At 40.4% G+C, this 17,013-nt stretch overlaps 1 long non-coding RNA gene across 1 annotated transcript in view; it reads right to left on the bottom strand.

Moving 5' to 3' along the window:
• Positions 1 to 10,596, bottom strand: part of LOC307187894 — a 785,141-nt gene extending 774,545 nt beyond the window's left edge. Inside the window, exon 1 of the long non-coding RNA XR_013828714.1 lies at positions 10,015 to 10,596. This is a non-coding gene — a long non-coding RNA (uncharacterized lncRNA). The remainder of the gene's footprint in view (positions 1 to 10,014) is intronic.
• Between the last annotated feature and the right edge of the window lie 6,417 nt (positions 10,597 to 17,013).

Genomic DNA, 17,013 nt, shown 5'->3' with positions numbered 1-17,013 from the left:
CCTGCATTTTTATTTGCTAAATCTTACCAACCTACTCTATTCTAATCCAGTTCTAACATGACAAATATAGAAAGATGAACTTCTACTTCAGCATCCATTACTATGGGTCTTGTTTTTCTTTGGCCTTATTCATTTGGCGGGCGGGGGTGGGGGCCCCAGTAAAGGGTGGAGGAGCTGAGGAAGACAAAACTATAGCATAGAATTTCCCATTATAATCCCAACCTTAATAGCAGCTAATTTCTTTATATAAACGAGGTTGTTTGGGATTCTCCCCATATATTCCAAACCTTTCTTAACACATAAATCTCTCACAACAAATAATGTTACCAAGTTTAATAATCTTAACATCAATACTTTCTATTTTGTTTAAGTCAATGTCTCTTTCCCTTTAAAGTTTGTATGATTTCAAAAAGTCTCTGGGATCTTAACAATAGAACAAAATTTCAAAAGCCATCATCATCATCATCACCATCATCATCTCCTGAGGACTGAGAGAGTATCTCAAAAGATAAAAGTCATGTGGTTTGGGAACTAGCAGTAGGCAGAGCTTAGAATATAGGCTGAAACTCAAATGCCTACACTGCTAGTCAGGTAACTTAAAATGAATTAAGTCAGCTGTAGAAGAGAATTTGCATACATGCTATGTGCAAGAGAATAAGAAATGGAAAGCATACACCTCAACTGAAAGGGACAATAGACCCTGTGTTGCCACATCGTTTGACTTATTTTTTAAGAGAAGCCAAAAATCCTGACTTTTATGTGAAATCCTTCTATTGACTTTTTATTTATAAAACATCATGCAGGTCTAACACAATATACATATAAGAGGTAGCCTGCCTCTCCACACCCTCTCCAGCATTTATTGTTTGTAGATTTTTGGACTGTGGTCATTCTGACCGGTGTGAGGTGATATCTCATTGTAGTTTTGATTTGCATTTTTCTAATAGTTAGTGATGTTGAGCACCTTTTCATGTGCTTCTTGGCCATCTATATGTCTTCTTTGGTGAAATGTCTATTTAGGTCTTCTGCCCATTTTTTAATTGGGTTGTTTGTTTTTTTGATATTAAGCTCCATGAGCTGCTTGCATATTTTGGAGATTAATCCTTTGTCCATTGCTTCATTTGCAAATATCTTCTCCCATTCTGAGGGTTGTCTTTTGGTCTTGTTTATGTTTCCTTTGTTGTGCAAAAGCTTTTAAGTTTCCTTAGGGCCCATTTGTTTATTTTTGTTTTTATTTTCATTAACTAAAAGTAGAACTACCATATGACCCAGCAATCCCACTCCTGGGCATATACCCTGAGAAAACCATAATTCAAAAGGACACATGTATCCCAATGTTCATTGCAGCACTATTTACAACAGCCAGAACATGGAAACAACCTAAATGTCCAACAACAGATGAATGGATAAAGAAGATGTGGTACATATATACGATGGAATATTACTCAGCCATAAAAAGGAATGAAATTGGGTCATCTGTAGAGATGTGGATGGACATAGAGTCTCTCATACAGAGTGAATGAAGTAAGCCAGAAAGAGAAAAACAAATATATATTAACACATATATGTGGAATCAAGAAAAATGGTACAGATGAACCTATTTGTAGGAACAGAGATGCAGACGTAGAGAACGGACATGTGACACAGTACAGTAGGGGAAGGGGAGAGTGGGACGAATTGGGAGATTAGGTTTGACATAAATACACTACCATGTGTAAAATAGATAGCTAGTGAGAACCTGCTGTATAGCACAGGGAGCTCAGCTCAGTGCTCTGTGATGACCTAGATAGGTGGTGTGGCGGAGTGGGAAGGAGGTCCAAGGGGGAGGGGATATAGGTATACATATAGCTGATTCACCTCATTGTACAGCAGGAACTAACATAACATTGTAAAGCAATTTTACTCCAATAAATATATATATATATATATATATATATATATATATAAAAACATAAAAAAAAGAAAGAGGTAGCCTTTCAAGCCTTGCTCACAGCTTCCAAAATTCAAGTTCCTTGAACTTCAGCAAATTTGGTCCTTATGGATACTTTAGGAAACTCAATAATAATTGAATTTTTAATTACTGATAAATGCGATTCATTTTGAGTCTTCAAAAACAGTTTTCCATTCAAAATAAACATTGGTTTATTTTTTAAACACTGCTATTCAACATTTTGGTCAAAGGCAGTTCTGCTTTTCGAAACTAGGTTCGTAGACACCATGAGTCTGTCATTGTTTCCTATGCATCCACAGACAGCTGAGGAAAATGGCCATTATGCTGATTCTGAGTCATTTAAAAATGCACATTTTTAAACAAAGATGCTTTAACAGAGCTTTCTTTCTTATTAAATTAATAGAACATTATGCCTGTTGCTTCTATAAAATGTTATTTTTAGACTATAAATGTAAGGCCTAGGAAAGTCATTGTAGAGACATAAACTATTGAATGCTTTTCAGTTTAAACATATCTTTACTGTAATCATTTTTCTTTATATTTCCTGCAAAGTCATCTAAAATGCATTCTCCAGGATGGGTAAATAGTCCCTAGTATAGCTAGCACTTGGTCATATGACTCATGGGGTTTTACATTGCTTGGGTAAGAAATCATTTAAAGTGCTGAGAATTGGTGAATGTAACATGGAAGTCCATCATGGGAATTCCAGCTGCTGCTTTGACTACTTGGGTTTCTGATTAATTACTCAGATAAATAGATAAATATGCAATTACTTTGAGCCAAGGCAACAGAAAAAATCCTTTCTATCACCCGATTAGGAACAATGAGTTGTGCCCTCAGAAGCCTGCTGTTACTCATCACCAATGCCTCCAGTGCAGGTGGTGGTGTTGTTTTAAGAAATGAAATGCTTTTGGTGAATATGAGTTTTTACGTTTTTTATTAACTTTACAAAAAAGAAGAAAGAAACTAAATGGAAGATTTAAAGGCACTGCAAACTAATGCTAGGATAAATCTTTTGTGTTCCCATATCTTTATGGTAACTGGAAAGACTACAAGCTTTGGAATAAGCTCAGATGCAGTCTCAAATCTGCCTCTTAGTGCAACGAGCCCAGAGACAGGACAGAGATTGTTGCGTCATGGTGACGAAGTGCTGCTGATGCAGGCCAGTGACAGATGCGACGGGCATTGTTTGTGTGGGGCTAGAGGCCCCAGGGGCGGCAGAGAGGCTGCCGGCAGGGGCAGCGATGGGTCTTCAAAAACAAAAAAATTTGCCTCTTAGCAGACCTCGAGAAGTGTCCATTAATGACTCTAAGCCTCAATTTCTTCATCAAAAAATACAGGTAAGAATACCTACCCAGCAGTATTCTTATAAGAATTAAATGAGCACAATGTCTACTTAAGGGCATGATTTATATCCCTATACATATATATTTACCAAGTACCTCTCTCCATGAAATAAATGCACCTAGAAAATGAAATCCTCCTAAAGAAAATGAAGCTCACAGGATGAATGCAACTCCTAAATTTAATAAAAATGCTCATTATATAATTGCCACCTGATTTCCTCTTCATGTTTAGTACTGTCTGCCATGTGCCCAGAACCACTTGTATATTCACTGCTAAAGGAAAACTATTTCTCTACTCACAGCACTTCCGAAGTGAAATGTGGGGGTTTTTTTTCCCATGTCGATCAACTTTCCAACTCTGAACACCAACGAAGTGTCCTATAACTTAATTCAATACCAGGACTTAGCGTCCAGCTCCACAGGTTTAGGGTTCAGTCTAAAAGCCCTCACTTCAGATGTCAGTCACAAGTAATGGATCTGTCCAGGACTTCCCTGGTGGTCCAGTGGGGAGTGCTTCCACTGCAAGGGGCACAGGTTCGAGCCCTGATCAGGGAACTAGGATCCCACATGTCATGCGGGGAAGAAAAAAAAAAGAAGGGTCCGTCCAACTTGGCTGCAAAGTCAGGAGCTCCTACAAACCTTCCCCCAGGTTAGAATGGCTCACAAAACTCAGGGAAACATTTACTTACATTTACCCATTTATTGTGAAGGACACTATAAGGGATGCAGATGAACAGCCAGATGAAGTATACAGGGTGAGATCCAGAAAGATGCAAAGCACAGGTATTTCTGTCCCCTTGGAGTTGGGGTGCACCACCCTCCCAGCATGTGGATGTGTTTACCAACCCAGAAGCTCTCCAAACCCTGAGGTTTAGCATTTTTATGGAGGTTCCATTATACAGGCACGATTGATTAAATCACTGACCATTGGTGGTTAATTCAATCTCTAGCCCCTCTCCCCTTCCCAGAAGTCAGGGAGTGGGGCTGAAACTTCCAACCCTCTAAATGTGCCTTGATCCTTTTGGTGAACAGCCCTCATCCTGAAGCTATCTAGGCGCTGCCAGCTACCAGTCATCTCACTAGCATACAAAAGGACACTCACATCGCTTAGGAAATTACAAGAGTTTTAGGAGCTCTGTGCCAGGAACTAGGGACAAAGATCAAATATCCTAGTTTTTATTATATCATAATATCACACCAACCCTGAAGAAAGGCCCAGGAGTGTCAGGAGACAGGAAAGAAAAGCCAGTAAGCCCATGTCTTGGAGGGTAGTAAGCTAGAAGACAACACCTTCCCTAAACAATTGTAAGTATCTCGAGCAATATGGGCTTATATCTTTCAAGCAAGCAAGGTACAAGCATGGAGGTTAGAGATCAGGATGGGCACAGAGCAGGGCCTTTGCCCCTCAAATACCCCAAAAGCACACTCAGCTGGTGGTGTTTTCCTCACACAGGAGAAATCAAGCATGAAATACACATGTAATCCAATTCAATTCCAGAAACAGTTCCATCACCTATTTAGAACAAAGAGACTGTATGTTTCTCACAGAAGCACATTTAAGGAGAGCTGAGCCATGTTTAAATTTTGACAGTGCTACAATTCTTTGGGGACCAGCTGTCCAAGGAAAAGCAGCAAGCCCATGACATTCCCTGAACAGATAATGGTCACCTGTCAGATCCTTGTTCACGGCCCACGCTGACTGCACAGAGCAGTAGCAGTAGCATAAGATGGAGCACATTGATATCTTACTCAGGGAGGAAGGTCTAAACGACAGGAATTTTATTTGTTTCTGGTCAATTCTTTAGCCTGTAAGGAACTCAAGGTAACCTCTGGGGGGAAAATGGCTGGGGAGAGAGGATTGTAAAGCTATTGCCTCAAACATAGAGGTAGCTTAGTGGACTGACCTTTCAGTCACACCCAGAGGTCACATGGTCTCTCATTCCATCTCTGGGAAAAATCTGTGTGCTAGATTATAATTTCACTTTTCCATAAATCCTCATGGCCCCAACCCTACCATGTAGTTCCCCTCTTTGCATCCTCTTCATCTCATCCTCCATTTTTAACTGCAAGGATCACCCATGTTTTATAAGGAAAAGTACTAGGAGAGAGAATCTGATATTCCAAACTCATCTCTTCCTGTCATTGCATGCAAAGGTTACTACCCAGACCAGCTGACCTTAGGTCAAGGTGACCACTCTTGGTCAGTCAGTTGAAAGAGAGTGACTAGGGAGGGAAGAATCAGTGGTTTGCCCCAGACCATGGTTATGAGCCTGCATGCTGGCAAGCTCACTGACGGCCTTATCTATACACCCCTGAAAGGGTAAGTGTAAAAGAAAGGGCAGCATTTCCTGGCTCACTAAGCCTAACTGATAGTGTGAACAACAGAAGGTGTCAAAAGGTATATAGACAGCTGTGATTGATAATGTTTGGAACTTTCTTCTCTAAATTTCAGGAATTGTAGAATCACATTTAAATGCAAAGTTCAGTTTCAGAACACATAAAATTACTTAGAGCAAAAATAAGATTAGTACCCAATAAGGGTCCATGGGACTTAAAATGAAAAACTGGACATGTTTTCCTTTTGAATTAGACAATATCAATTTGGCAAACATATGAACCAAAATATTGAGTAAAATGAGTTTTACACAGCCTTGTTAAGGTTTTTCCATATTCTCTAAATGAGACCAAAAGTTTCCCAAGTCAGGTAAATAAAATAAATAAAATATGCGGTGTTATCTTAGTGCCCACCACATAATAACTTTTTGGTTTTTGTCTTTTTTGCCACACCACACGGCACGCGGGATCTTAGTTTCCCGACCAGGGATCGAACCTGCGCTTTCATGGAAGTGCCAAGTATTAACCACTGGACCTCCAGGGAAGCCCCCATAATAACTTATTGACCTCACATCTCAAAAGGACAGTGAGCGATATATCCTTTTAGATGTTTTTTAAATGATAATGAAAAGTGAATCTTAAAAATAAAAATGACCATACTGATTACTTCCCACTTTGAAGAGATAAACAGGTAAAGGAGGTAGCTGGAGTTTCAAGGAGAGTAACGTGAATGACATCTGACACTTGGCTACTATTTTACTTGCCCACAGAAGGAGTGATTTTGATACCAAAGGTTGAAATAGGCTTTTCTAGGAGAAAAAAAATCACAAAAGAAATTCAGGTCAAGTCAGAATAAGAGATGAAGGCATATATTGACTGAAGAACAGCTCTGCTGGATAGCTCTAAAATGGGAATATATGGAGGTGGAGTTTAATCACAGGTTCCTTAAAGGTCAGGGGAAAGCAGGCAATGAACAAGAACTGCTTTTTGAACAGCTTAAAATTATAAGAATGTTCCAAACATAAGATTTAAGCTTAGGAACAAACAGGTTACTCACTTTTGTATTTTATTATTTCTAAACTGTCATTTAAGAATTTGGGTATTGTTTACCTATGGTACTAGGTTTACTTTATTCCCTACTACCTTTTGCCCCTCTTATAAAGATTTCACAACAGAATGTTATATCATTTTTTCGGGATTAGTTCTAAATTACCACATCTTTTTTGTAACCTAACACATATGTCAATTATCTTAGTTTTTCCAACCTCTAATTCCCATAGCTGGTAGAGACAAACAAATCCATTTTCACTTCTTTCTTTTGATTAGAAAAACAAACTTTTTATCATTCATATTTGTATCTAAAAGCACTAAATTCCCTTTATCATTGTGTATACTCTAAGGGTGACCATAACAGGTTCCTCAGTGTAGCCATAGCAACACCCAGGGCTTTAAAATGGCCAACTGTGGCTAGTGATCTTAATTCTTTTCCATAACAAAAACACTATCTGATACATATATCCCCTTGCAAAATCACTTGCTGTTACTATTGCTTTTTCTCTCCTGAAATGTTATCTTCCTTCCTTACCATTGCTTAGTGTACAAGCCCACTAATTTTCAAGACCCTGGACTTTACCTTTTTTCTGTGCTTTGAAAAAATATATGAATAAAACACAAATGAGAAAAGAAAGATTAAAAAAAAAACACTGCCATTATTTATGCTGATAGTAAATAACCAAGGCAGCGTGAGAAGAGAGCTGTCATCAACAGCAACATGACCAATGACAACAGGAACACAAATTTGTCACTGGCTTTCTGTCCAGTATCTATAATTTTCTCTCTGGCTAAACATTATTTATTTGATAAGGTTTAATTATTAGATAATATTCATTCGTTATCAGCATTGTGTACATTGTTCTATTCAGAGAAGTGAAGATAAAATAGATAAATTGCACAACAGATACAGATCACAAAAGATGCAGGGTAGAGTGGAGAACATTCCAGAAAGCAGGAAGAGCATGTACAAAGACACAGAGGCATCGGTGAGAGGGAGGATGCAGCCTGTAGCAATAGAAACTGAAGGATGTTTGATAGTGCACTAAAGGTCAAGATGTGCACAAGAAGTAGTAACAGGAGGTCAGAAGAGTCTGTGAAAGAAGGCAGGGATGTCAAGGCCACTGCAGAATAAAATTCAGATGGCTGGCAATGGTTGGCAAACATTCCTGTCAAAGGCCAGACAGTATGTATTTTAGGCATAGGTTCAGGCCACCTACAGTCTCTGTCACAGGTTCTTATTTTTTTGTTTCTCAAAGTGTGAAAACCATGCTCAGCTCACAGGCAGTACAAAAGCAGGCCAGAGCTAGACTTGGCCCATAGGCCTCAGTTTGCTACTTCTGCTGTAGTCAATTGTTTACCTTGTCATATTGCCAGAAGCTCCAGGCACTGGAGAGAGAAAGAGAAACCTCAGAGTTACTTCAAAGCAGCTAGAACGACAATGAAGGATAAGTTGAGGTGGCCTAAAAACAATCCACCTGGCTGCCCAGGATGGGCTGTAGTGATATTACTGTCCCCCCATCCCATGGTTCATTTTAGTTTTTGAACGCTGAGGTGACAGAGAGTAATACATAACTGAACATTTTGGAAAATAATACATACACAGGCACAGATTTAGGTTTCTTAGTATGATAACAAGTTTTTTGATCTTTAGAATTACTTGTCCTCTAGCTATCAAAGAAAGGCTTTGCTTTCAGAACCAGATCACCATGCAGTGAGTGCAATGTCCTTTTGCATTATAATTCATAGCCTCCTTTGAAAAAGCTTCTGAGTAGAAATCTTACCTGAGCAGTATTTTATTCTTCCTGCTTACTGTATCCATTTCACAAAATAAAAAGTCTCATACACAGAAATCAGGGGCTTAGCTATGGAGATTTTCAGGTATGTTCAGTGAACCTAAATTAGCTCACAACACATGCCAACAGACAATGGGAGCATATCTCCCTGCAAAGAACAAGCACCATATGTGTTTGGAAGACTCTCCATAAAAGATGAGGAGGCCTTCCCTGGTGGTGCAGTGGTAGAGAGTCCGCCTGCCGATGCAGGGGACGCGGGTTCATGCCGCGGTCCGGGAAGATCCCACGTGCCGCGGAGCGGCTGGGCCCGTGCGCCATGGCTGCTGAGCCTGCACGTCCAGAGCCTGTGCTCCGCAACGGGAGAGGCCACAATAGTGAGAGGCCTGCATACCGCAGAAAAAAAAAAAAAAAAAGATGAGGAAAAGAGGGCACTCTGCAATTATAGCTCACAGCTCACTGACTTAGTACTCACCCTGGGGCACCAACACCCTCCCTATTGTGAGTGTAACCGGGTGATAAAGCCCAAAGTCTTCCTGTGTCTGAGGCACATCCCTAGGCTGCTTCTATGCTTAAAAAAATCAAGGTTTGTACTCAACGCAGGCATTAGACACCCCAGTTTCCAACATGCTAGTTCTACCCCATGTCAATTAATAGTTTCACCAGAATCTAATTTTAAGTAACTAAAAATTTCAACAAACTAGAACATAACCATCACATATTTCTGTATCTGGGAGAATAAACAAGAGTTATTGGGGTTATAGTCTTAATAAAAAGAAAACACAATGCAAATTTTAAAAGAATAAACATAAAAACACAGCTCAAAAACTTAGAAATGAGCACAAATTAAGGAAAGCATACAATTAAAAATAGGAAGAACTGACCTTAGAACATGACATGGTTATATTTTGATTACCCAACTAACAATCATAATCAGAAATGTGAAGTCTTGAGAGCTCTGAGAAGTAGACGGCCTGCTTCTCTGCCGCGGGTGCAGCTCCCTCACCTGAGGCGAACCCCACTTGCCCTGGCGTGAGCCAGCGCCCCTGCAGCTGCTCCCCACGGCGCCCTCCGGTTCCTGCCACTGCAGCTACGGCGCCCTCGCCCCTCAGACGGTTGTAAAGAAGGAAGTCTCACTTTCTGCGTCAAAATGAAGTGGGATTTTAACTATTACCACGTTCATTCTGGAATTAAACCGGTAAAGCCTGATGACAGAAGACAAGGTTCCTACACTACTTCATATTTGTAAAGTTCTTAAAAAGACTGCATTAAAGACTATGAAAGGGTCTTCCGGGAAGATGGCGGAAGATTAAGACGCGGAGATCACCTTCCTCCCCACAGATACACCAGAAATACATCTACACGTGGAACAACTCCTACAGAACACCTACTGAACGCTGGCAGAAGACCTCAGAGCTCCCAAAAGGCAAGAAACTCCCCACGTACCTGGGTAGGGCAAAAGAGAAAAGAAAAAACAGAGACAAAGAATAGGGACAGGACCTGCACCAGTGGGAGGGAGCTGTGAAAAAGTAAAACTTACCACACACTAGGAAGCCCCTTCGCGCGTGGAGACTGCGGGTGGCGGAGGGGGAAAGCTTTGGAGCCGCAGAAGAAAGCACAGCAAAAGGGGTGCGGAGGGCAAAGCGGAGAGATTCCCGCACAGAGGATCAGGGGCCGACCGGAACTCACCAGCCCGAGAGGCTTGTCTGCTCACCCGCCAGGGCGGGCGGGGCTGAGGCTTCCGTCGGAGCGCCGGGAGAGGACTGTGATTGGCGGCGTGAACACAGCCTGCAGGAGGTTAGTGCGTCACAGCTAGCTGGGAGGGAGTCCGGGGAAAAGTCTGGACCTGCCGAAGAGGCAAGAGACTTTTTCCTGCCTCTTTGTTTCCTGGTGCGCGAGGAGAGAGGATTAAGAGCGCTGCTTAAAGGAGCTCCAGAAACGGGCGCGAGCCGCGATTTGAGACGCTAAGGCTGCTGCTGCTGCCACCAAGAAGCCTGTGTGCGAGCACAGGTCACTGTCCACACCCCCCTTCCGGGGAGCCTGTGCAGCCCACCACTGCCAGAGTCCCGGGATGCAGGGACAACTCCCCTGGGAGAACGCATGGCGCGCCTCAGGCTGGTGTAATGTCACGCTGGCCTCTGCCGCCGCAGGCTCTCCCCGCACTCCGTGCTCCTCCCTCCCCCTGGCCTGAGGGAGCCAGAGCCCCCGAATCAGCGGCTCCTTTAACCCCGTCCTGTCTGAGCGAAGAACAGACACCCTCCAGTGACCTACACGCAGACGTGGGGCCAAATCCAAAGCTGAGCCCCTGGGAGCTGTGAGAACAAAGAAGAGAAAGGGAAATTTCTCCCAGCCGACTCAGAAGCAGCGGATTAAAGCTCCACAATCAACTTGATGTACCCTGCAACTGTGGAATACATGAATAGACAACGGATCATCCCAAATTGAGGAGGTGGACTTTGAGAGCAAGATTTATGATTTTTTCCCCTTTTCCTGTTTTTGTGAGTGTGTATGTGTATGCTTCTGTGTGAGATTTTCTCTGTATAGCTTGGCTTCCACCATTTGTCTTAGGGCTCTATCCGTCCGTTTTTTTTGTTGTTTTTTTGTTTTTTTAATTTTTTTTCTTTTTTTCTTAATAATTTTTTTATTTTAATAACTTTATTATATTTTATCTTACTTTATTTTATTTTACTTTATCTTCTTTCTTGCTTTTTTCCTTCCTTTCCTCCTTCCTTCCTGCCTTCCTCCTTCCCTCCCTCCCTTCTTTCTTTCTTTCTTCTTTCTTTCTTTCTTCTACTAATTCTTTCTTTCTACTTTTTCTCCCTTTTATTCTGAGCCGTGTTAATGAAAGGCTCTTGGTGCTGCATGCAGGAGTCAGTGCTGTGCCTCTGACGTGGACCAGCGTCCTTAAGTTGGCTGTCCCACGTCAGAGGCACAGCACTGACTCCTGCATGCAGCACCAAGAGCCTTTCTTTCTACTTTTTCTCCCTTTTATTCTGATCCATGTGAATGAAAGGCTCTTGGTGCTGCATGCAGGAGTCAGTGCTGTGCCTCTGACGTGGGACAGCCAACTTAAGGACACTGGTCCACAAGAGACCTCCCAGCTCCACATAATATCAAACGGCGAATATCTCCATCTAAACACCAATACCCAGCTTCACTCAACGACCAGCAAGCTACAGTGCTGGACACCCTATGCGAAACAACTAGCAAGACAGGAACACAAACCCACCCATTAGCAGAGAGGCTGCCTAAAATCATAAGCCCACAGACACCCCAAAACACACCACCAGATGTGGACCTGCCCACCAGAAAGACAAGATCCAGCCTCATCCACCAGGACACAGGCACTAGTCCCCTCCACCAGGAAGCCTACACAACCCACTGAACCAACCTTCACCACTGAGGACAGACACCAAAAACAACGGGAACTACGAACCTGCAGCCTGCAAAAAGGAGACCCCAAACACAGTAAGATAAGCAAAATGAGAAGACAGAAGAACACACAGCAGATGAAAGAGCAAGATAAAAACTCACCAGACCTAACAAATGAAGAGGAAATAGGCAGTCTACCTGAAAAAGAATTCAGAATAATAATAGTAAACATGATCCAAAATGTTGGAAATACAATAGACAAGATGCAAGAAACACTTAACAAGGACCTAGAAGACCTAAAGATGAAACAAACAATGATGAACAACACAATAAATGAAATTAAAAATACTCCAGATGGGATCAATAGCAGAATAACTGAGGCAGAAGAACGGGTAAGTGACCTGGAAGATAAAGTAGTGGAAATAACTACTGCAGAGCAGAATAAAGAAAAAACAATGAAGAACTGAGGACAGGCTCAGAGACCTCTGGGACAACATTAAACGCACCAACATTCGAATTATAGGGGTTCCAGAAGAAGAAGAGAAAAAGAAAGGGACTGAGAAAATATTTGAAGAGATTATAGTTGAAAACTTCCCTAATATGGGAAAGGAAATAGTTAATCAAGTACAGGAAGCACAGAGAGTCCCATACAGGAAAAATCCAAGGAGAAATACGCCAAGACACATATTAATCGAACTGTCAAAAATTAAATACAAAGAAAACATATTAAAAGCAGCAAGGGAAAAACAACAAATAACACACAAGGGCATCCCCATAAGGTTAACAGCTGATCTTTCAGCAGAAACTCTGCAGGCCAGAAGGGACTGGCAGCACATATTTAAACTGGTGAAGGAGAAGAATCTGCAACAAAAATTACTCTACCCAGCAAGGATCTCATTAAGATTTGATGGAGAAATTAAAACCTTTACAGACAAGAAAAAGCTGAGAGAGTTCAGCACCACCAAACCAGCTTTACAACAAATGCTAAAGGAACTTCTCTAGGCAACAAACACAAGAGAAGGAAAAGACCTACAATAACGAACCCAAAACAATTAAGAAAACGGGAACAGGAACATGCATATCGATAATTACCTTAAATATAAATGGACTAAATGCTCCCACCAAAAGACACAGATTGACTGAATGGATACATGAACAGGACCCATATATTTGCTGTCTACAAGAGACCCACTTCAGACGTAGAAACACATACAGACTGAAAGTAAGGGGATGGAAAAAGATATTTCATGCAAATGGAAACCAAAAGAGAGCTGGAGTAGCAATTCTTATATCAGACAAAATAGACTTTAAAATAAAGACTATTACAAAAGACAAAGAAGGACACTACATAATGATCAAGGAATCGATCCAAGAAGAAGATATAACAATTGTAAATATTTATGCACCCAACATTGGAGCACCACAATACATAAGGCAAATACTAACAGCCATAAAAGGGGAAATCGAAAGTAACACATTCATAGTAGGGGACTTTAACACCTCACTTTCACCAATGGACAGATCATCCAAAATGAAAATAAATAAGGAAACACAAGCTTTACATGATACATTAAAGAAGATGGACTTAATTGATATTTATAGGACATTCCATCCAAAAACACCAGAATACACATTTTTCTCAAGTGCTCATGGAACATTCTCCAGGATAGATCATATCTTGGTCACAAATCAAGCCTTGGTAAATTTAATAAAATTGAAATTGTATCAAGTATCTTTTCCGACCACAATGCTATGAGACTAGATATCAATTACAGGAAAAAATCTGTAAAAAATACAAACACATAGAGGCTAAACAATACACTACTTAATAACGAAGTGATCACTGAAGAAATCAAAGAGGAAACGAAAAATACCTAGAAACAAATGAAAATGGAGACATGATGGCCCAAAATCTATGGGATGCAGCAAAAGCAGTTCTAAGAGGGAAGTTTATAGCAATACAATCCTACCTTAAGAAACAGGAAACATCTCGAATAAACAACCTAACCTTGCACCTAAAGCAATTAGAGAAAGAAGAACAACAGAACCCCCAAGTTAGCAGAAGGAAAGAAATCATAAAAATCAGATCAGAAAAAAATGAAAAAGAAATGAAGGAAACGATAGCAAAGATCAATAAAACTAAAAGCTGGTTCTTCGAGAAGATAAACAAAATTGATAAAGCATTAGCCAGATTCATCAAGAAAAAAAGGAAGAAGACTCAGGTCAATAGAATTAGAAATGAAAAAGGAGAAGTAAAAATTGACACTGCAGAAATACAAAAGATCATGAGACATTACTACAAGCAACTCTATGCCAATAAAATAGACAACCTGGAAGAAATGGACAAATTCTTAGAAATGCACAACCTGCCAAGACTGAATCAGGAAGAAATAGAAAATATGAACAGACCATTCACAAGCACTGAAATTGAAACTATGATTAAAAATCTTCCAACAAACAAAAGCCCAGGAGCAGATGGCTTCACAGGCGAATTCTATCAAACATTTAGAGAAGAGCTAACACTTATCCTTCTCAAACTCTTCCAAAATATAGCAGAGGGAGGAACACTCCCAAACTCATTCTACGAGGCCACCATCACCCTGATACCAAACCCAGACAAGGATGTCACAAAGAAAGGAAACTACAGGCCAATATCACTGATGAACATAGATGCAAAAGTCCTCAACAAAATACTAGCAAACAGCACATTAAAAGGATCATACACCATGATCAAGTGGGATTTATTTCAGGAATGCAAGGATTCTTCAGTATACACAAATCAATTAATGTGATAAACCATATTAACAAATTGAAGGAGAAAAACCATGTGATCATCTCAATAGATGCAGAGAAAGCTTTCGACAAAATTCAACACCAATTTATCATAAAAGCCCTGCAGAAAGTAGGCATAGAGGGAACTTCCCTCAACATAATAAAGGCCATATATGACAAACCCACAGCCAACATCGTCCTCAATGGTGAAAAACTGAAAGCATTTCCACTAAGATCAAGAACAAGACAAGGTTGCCCACTCTCACCACTCTTATTCAACATAGTTTTGGAAGATTTAGCCACAGCAATCAAAGAAGAAAAGGAAATAAAAGGAATCCAAATCGGAAAAGAAGAAGTAAAGCTGTCACTGTTTGCAGATGACATGATACTCTACATAGAGAATCCTAAAGATGCTACCAGAAAACTACTAGAGCTAAACAATGAATTTGGTAAAGTAGCAGAATACAAAATTAATGCACAGAAATCTCTTGCATTCCTATACAGTAATGATGAAAAATCTGAAAGTGAAATCAAGAAAACACTCCCATTTACCATTGCAACAAAAAGAATAAAATACCTAGGAATAAACCTATGTAGGGAGACAAAAGACCTGTATGCAGAAAAGTATAAGACACTGATGAAAGAAATTAAAGATGATACAAATAGATGGACTCTACTACCCAAAGCAATCTACAGATGCAATACAATCCCTATCAAACTACCACTGGCATTTTTCACAGAACTAGAACAAAAAATTTCACAATTTGTATGAAAACACAAAAGACCCTGAATAGCCAAAGCAATCTTGAGAAAGAAAAATGGAGCTGGAGGAATCAGGCTCCCGGACTTCAGACTATACTACAAAGCTACAGTAATCAAGATAGTATGGTGCTGGCACAAAAACAGAAAGATAGATCAATGGAACAGGATAGAAAGCCCAGAGATAAACCCACACACATACGGTCACCTTATCTTTGATAAAGGAGTCAGGAATGTACAGTGGAGAAAGGATAGCCTCTTCTATAAGTGGTGCTGGGAAAACTGGACAGGTACATGTAAAAGTATGAGATTAGATCACTCCCTAACACCATACACAAAAATAAGCTGAAAATGGATTAAAGACCTAAATGTAAGGCCAGAAACTATCAAACTCTTAGAGGAAAACATAGGCAGAACACTCTATGACATAAATCACAGCAAGATCCTTTTTGACCCACCTCCTAGAAAAATGGAAATAAAAACAAAAGTAAACAAATGGGACCTAATGAAACTTCAAAGCTTTTGCACAGCAAAGGAAACCAAAAACAAGACCAAAAGACAACCCTCAGAATGGGAGAAAATATTTGCAAATGAAGCAACTGACAAAGGATTAATCTCCAAAATTTATAAGCAGCTCATGCAGCTCAATAACAAAACAACAAACAACGCAATCCAAAAATGGACAGAAGACCTAAAGAGACAATCTCCAAAGAAGTCATACAGACTGCCAACAAACACATGAAAGAATGCTCAACATCATTAATCATTAGAGAAATGCAAATCAAAACTACAATGAGATATCATCTCACACCAGTCAGAATGGCCATCATCAAAAAATCTAGAAACAATAAATGCTGGAGAGGGTGTGGAGAAAAGGGAACCCTCTTGCACTGTTGGTGGGAATGTAAATTGATAAAGCCACTGTGGAGAACAGTATGGAGGTTCCTTAAAAAACTACAAATAGAACTACCATATGACCCAGCAATCCCACTACTGGGCATATACCCTAAGAAAACCATAATTCAAAAAGAGTCATGTACCAAAATGCTCATTGCAGCTCTATTTGCAATAGCCAGGTGATGGAAACAACCTAAGTGTCCATCATGGGATGAATGGATAAAGAAGATGTGCCACATATATACAATGGCATATTTCTCAGCCATAAAAAGAAACGAAATTGAGCTATTTGTAATGAGGTGCATAGACCTAGAGTCTGTCATAGAGAGTGAAGTAAGTCCGAAAGAGAAAGACAAATACCGTATGCTAACACATATATACGGAATTTAAGGAAAAAAAAATATCATGAAGAACCTAGGGGTGAGACAGGAATAAAGACACAGACCTACTAGAGAATGGACTTGAGGATATGGGGAGGGTGAAGTGTAAGCTGTGACAAAGCGAGAGAGAGGAATGGACATACATACACTACCAAACGTAAGGTAGATAGCTAGTGGGAAGCAGCCGCATAGCACAGGGAGATCAGCTCGGTGGCTTGTGACCACCTGGAGGGGTGTGATAGGGAGGGTGGGAGAGAGGGAGACTCAAGAGGGAGGAGATATGGGAACATATGTATACGTATAACTCATTCACTTTGTTATAAAGCAGAAACTAACACACCATTGTAAAGCAATTATAC

This window comes from Stenella coeruleoalba, assembly GCF_951394435.1.
Source record: "Stenella coeruleoalba genome assembly, chromosome: 6".
NCBI lineage: Eukaryota > Metazoa > Chordata > Mammalia > Artiodactyla > Delphinidae > Stenella > Stenella coeruleoalba.
This window is presented reverse-complemented; position numbering and strand designations above follow the sequence as displayed.